The sequence below is a fragment of the Petaurus breviceps genome, unplaced genomic scaffold (assembly GCF_028583685.1).
Source record: "Petaurus breviceps papuanus isolate PSGF00001 unplaced genomic scaffold, PetGlider_PUasm1.0 91133, whole genome shotgun sequence".
NCBI classification, from domain to species: domain Eukaryota; kingdom Metazoa; phylum Chordata; class Mammalia; order Diprotodontia; family Petauridae; genus Petaurus; species Petaurus breviceps.
In genome coordinates, this window is record NW_027187419.1 from 35,452,644 (window position 1) to 35,458,210 (window position 5,567).

Sequence of the window (5,567 nt, forward strand, 5' to 3'; positions counted from 1 at the left end):
GAAAAATATAAAATGATCTCAAACCAAGGAAGGGCTCAAAAAAGGATTTCAAAAATCAAGTAAGAGAGACAGAGAGGACATTGGGAAAAGAAATGAAAGTGATGAAAGAAAATCATGAAAACCTAGCCAATGACTTGGTAAAGGAGGCACATTGTAAAGGCAAGCACGAGCAGTTTTCCAAAGGACTGCTGCTGTGAACAACTTTAAGATTCTGATCACATAGTATAGTGAACACTATTTATTCAGCAGTAAATTAAAGCAAAACATTCACAGAAACTAAAGAACAGCATTCACAATTCACAATCTCCAATCAAGAAGAAAGAAGACTTTTTGACTAACATGAAGACAATGTGACCTAGGGGTGGAGAACTTTTACCTTTTTACTTTGTGTCCCTTAAGGAAGCTTGCTCCTTAAGGATGATTGAGGTAAGGAATTACTGAATGATATATTATGTTTAAAACAATGTGGCCACTTTGGTGAAAACTATATGGCCATTTTAGTGATAAGTTGTTATAACATTGTGAATGCTGTACTTTGGTATCTGTGAATGTTTTGTCTTAATTTATTACTGAATAGAGAGTTTACTACAGTATGTAATCAGAACCTTAGAGCTATTCACAGCAGCAATCCTCTGGAGAGCTGCTCCTGCTTGGCTTTACATCTGGGAACTCTGAAATTTGGCTATAATATTCCTAGGAGTTTTCTTTTGGGGATCTTTTTCAAGAGGTGATTGGTGAATTATTTCAATTTCTATTTTGCTCTCTGGTTCTAGAATATCAGGGCAATTTTCCTTGAGAATTTCTTGAAGGATAATTGTTAGGCTCTTTTTGTGGTCTTGGCTTTCAGGTAGTACAATAATTTTTAAATGATCTCTCCTGGATATATTTTCCAGGTCGGTGGTTTTTCCAATAAGATATTTCACATTACCTTATATTTTTTCATTTGTTTGGCTCTGTTTCATAGTATCTTGATTTCTCATAAAATTATTAGGTTCCATTAGCTCCAAGTTAATTTTGAAGGCATTATTCTCTTCAGCGACTTTTTGAAATTCCTTTTCCATCTGCACAATTCAGCTTTTTAAGGCATTTTTCTGCTCATTGGCTTTTTAGGCCTCTTTTGCCATATGAGTTAGTCTATTTTATAAGGTGTTATTTTCTTCAATTAGTCTATTGACTCACTTTTCATGATATTCTTGCATTATTCTCATTTATCCTCCCAATTTCTCCTCCACTTAACTTACTTGACTTTCAAAATCCTTCTTGAGCTCCTCCATGGACTACAACCAATTCATATTTTCCTTGGAAACTTTTGATGCAGGAGTTTTGACTTTGTTGTCTTCTTCTGGTTCCATGTTTTGATCCATTTTGTCCCAAAAAAATTTTCTGTGGTCTGATTGCGCTTCCTCTATTTGCTCATCTTGCTAGCCAGTTACTTGACTTTTGAGCTCTTTGCCAAGGTAGAACTCTGCTTCCAGAGTGGAGAGAGCTGTATCCCAAATTGCTAGAATTTTCACAGTTGTCAGAGCTATGAGGAGGGTGCCCTCTCTACAGCCACAACAAGCTCTGGCACACTAACGTTCCTCACCCCAGGACCACCACCCAAGACTGGGACCGAGATCCAAACAGTTCAAAGCAAGAGCAATTAACCTCTAAATGGTCACTTGGTCCCCCTACAATTTCAGGCCAGGTGCTCCAGAGGCAACCACATGGCAGCAACTGCCACCCACCTCTTGCCCTGGGGGAAGAACCCAGCTCTTCACTCACCCAGTTCCAACAGAGTTCCCTACTGACCTTTTACTTTCTCTTTGGTTTTTTTGGGTTGAGAAGTCTGGAAACTTCCCCAGCTGCCAGTGATTAACTCTCCTGAAGTCTGCTCCAGCCAGTCTGTGCTGCAAGTCTGGACCAACACAGCTCATGCAGTACTGTACTCAGCTCCCAGCTTCATGCAATAGATCCTTCCTATGCACCTTCCAGGCTGCCTTCATTGGGAAATTAGTTTCTCTGTCACTTTATGGGTTCTGTAGCTCTAAAATTTGTTTAGTGTAATTTTTTACAGGTATTGGAGGTGGTTAGAGCAGGAGATCAAGCAAATTCCTACTTTTATTCCATCATCTTGGCTCTGTGAGCAAGCCTCCTTAAGGGACACAAAGTACAATCATTCAGTAAATCCTTAACTCGGTTATTCTTAAGGAGCAAGCCTGGTTAAGGAACACAAGTACAAAGGTCAAAGTTCTCCACCCCTACGTCACATTATCTTAATCTCTCAGTCAAAAAGTCTTCTATCTTCTTGACTGGAGATCAGTTTCCAATCATTCTTAACTCAATCATTCTTAGGAGGTACAAGGTACAGAGTACAGAGTTTTCCCACCCCTAGGCTACAATAAATCATGATCTTCTAAGTACCCAAGGAGAGGTTTTTTCATCTTCACTCAAGGATGGCTCTCAGTTTCCATGGTTCCTCTTCCATGGTCCCCTCTTTTGCCTGAATTTATCCAACTGTCATCTGGATTCAAAGACAGGCAGCTCTCAGCAACTCGTACAGCTCCTAGTTCAGTTCCTTGTCCAGTTTCTTATCCAGTTCCTCATCCAGTTGCTGTTCCATATTGAAGCTCACCATGTCCAGTCCACCTCAAGTCCTTCACAGTTTCTGTTTCTGGTGTTGTAACCATCATTTTTGGGAACTCTCCCCCAACCCCCTTCCCTATCAAGTTCACTTTACTCCCAGTCCACTAGGAAACTCACCAACACAACAGACCTAGTCTGCCAGGAAAGCCTACCAAGTCAGGTCTGTCCAAATCCCCCACAAAAACCCACCAAGCAGAACACCACAGCCCCTCACCCTTACCTAGGAACCAATCAATGGATTTTTACTGTTTGTGTAACTGACAGGTTGTTAAGCAACACTATCCTTTGGCTTTTGTATTTTCCTGGCTTGCTCCCCTTGGCAACCATTTTCTTGTGGCTTTTGTCTATATAAACCCCGAGACGTATATGCTTGGGGCTGCCCGATTTGGGTGCTGGACCCCTGGCAGTTGCCAGCTTTATTATGCTCCACTATTAAAACTTCACTTAAAATGATTAATGGTCTCATCTCAAAATTTCTTGTTACAACACTGGGAAGACAACACTTAACAGAGCCCAAACCACATTCATTCACATTGCTGGCACCATCATCAATTCACTTTCTGCCTGTGAAGTCAACACAGACCCACAAAGTCTGAGAATTCAACACAAATCATTAATACAGTCCCAGGACCTCCGAAACCCTCCTCTAGGACTTCTGTAAACAAACAACAAGAAAATCCTCTTTCAGAGCTTCCAGTAATGTCCCAGGGCTTCTGTACAAAAAAAAAAGTATGACAAAACAATCAACACAATCAGAACAGACAAACAAAATGTCTGGCCACTACAAAGTGCCCCTTCTCAATTCTACTCTCTCCCACCTTGGGTTTCTCCCTATATGGTCATTAGGTCCTCCCTGTTCTGACCCTTTCAGTTGCATCAGCAAGTTTCTCCTACTGTGATTTTCATAAATTTTGTTTCTCAACAAAGACTTGATACTATCATGGCAAGACTCAAAAAAACTTGAACTGAAACAAGGTGCTAATTAAAAATATGGAACAAGGTGTTAAGTACTCCTTTGCTTGCCATCACAAACACACACACACACACACAATACTAAAGGGGAAAACACCTTAAAAACCAGACTAGGCTAAATTATAAAAAAAGGTTAAAAAAGAAAATGAGGAGAAGAATGCCTTAAAAATCAGAATTCTCCAAATGCAAAAGTAAGTTCAAAAGTTCACAGAAGAAAATAATTCCTTAAAATTTAGAATGGAACAAATGGAAGCTAATGACTTTACGAGAAATCAGAAAACAATAAAATGAAACAAAACAAATGAAAAAATAGAAGATAATGTGAAATATTTCATAGGAAAACAGCTGTCCTAGAGAATAGATCCAGGAGAGATAATTTAAACATTATTGAGTTACTTAAAAGCCAAGATGAAAAAAAGCGACTTGACATCATCTTTCAAGAAGTTATCAAGGAAAACTTCCCCAATATTTGAGAATCAGAGGATAAAATAGTTATTGCAAGAATCCACAGATCACCTCCTGAAAGACATCCCAAAATAAAAGATTCCAGGAATATTATAGTCAAATTTCAGAGCTCCCAGATCAGAGAGAAAACTTTTCAAGCAGCCAGAAAGAAACAATTCAAGTATCATTGAGCCACAGTCGAGCTAATACAATATTTAGCAGCTTCTATATTAAAGGATCAGAGGTCTTGGAATATAATATTCTGGAGGGCAAAGGGTCTAGGATTACAACCAAGAATCACCTACCCAACAAAACTGAGTGTAATCCTTCAGGGGGAAAAAATGAAAATTCAATGAGATAGAGGACTTTCAGGCATTCCTGATGAAAAGCCCAAAACTGAATAGAAAATTTTACTTTCAGATACAAAACTCAGGAGAAGCATTAAAAAGTATCCAGGAAATGGAAATCATAAGTGATTAAGGTTAAACTGTTTACAATCCCAAATGGGAAGATGATATTTGTAACTCATAAGAACTTTGTCATTATTAGGGTAGTTAGAAATAGTATATATACACAGAAAGCACAGGTGATTTGTATATAAAGGAATGGTATATAAAAAATAAAATTAAGGGGTGAGAGAGGAATGTACTGGGAGAAAGAGAAAGGGAGAGGTAGAATGGGGTAAATTATTTCCACATAAAAGAGACAAACAAAAGCTTTTACAGTGGAGGGGATGAGAAGAGAGTTGAGGCACAGTGAGGATATCTTACATTCATCAGAATTTGCTTGAACAGGAAATAACATAAACACTGGATTTGGTATAGAAACCTATCTTACATTTAGGAAAGTAGAAGAGGAAGGGGATAAGAGAAAGGGGGAAGAGGTGACACAAGGGAGGGTAGATTGGTGATGAGGTGGTCAGAGGCAAAACACTTTTGAGGAGGGACAGGATGAAAGGAGAAAGAGAATAGTATAAATGGGGAAGGGGGAATAGGATGGAGGGAAATACAATTAACAATAATAACTGTGAAAAAATAAATTGAATCAAGTTTCTCTGATAAAGGCCTCATTTTTCAAACATGTAGAGAACTGAGTCAAATTTACAAAAATAGAAGCCATTCCACAATTGAAGTTGAAGCTTAAATACTTTGGTCACATAATGAGAAGATGGAATTCATTGAAAAAGACTCTGATATTGGGAAAGATCAAAGGTAAGGAGAAGAGGACAGCAGAGGATGAAAAAGATAGACATTGTCATGGAAGCAATGAACATGAGCTTGAATAGACTTCAGGAGACAGTGGAGGATAGAAGGACCTGGTGTGTATAATGGTAAGAGAATTTGAAGATCTTCCCTGCCTCACTTGGAGCCCAACTAGAGAAACTTGCTTAGGGAGGCTTGTTTTTCAGGAAGGCCCACACCTTTTGTTTCTTTGTAATTAGGCAGTGGGTCATGAATGTTGTGATGTCCTCTGACTCTGATCTATCTATCTATCTATCTATCTATCTATCTATCTATCTATCTATC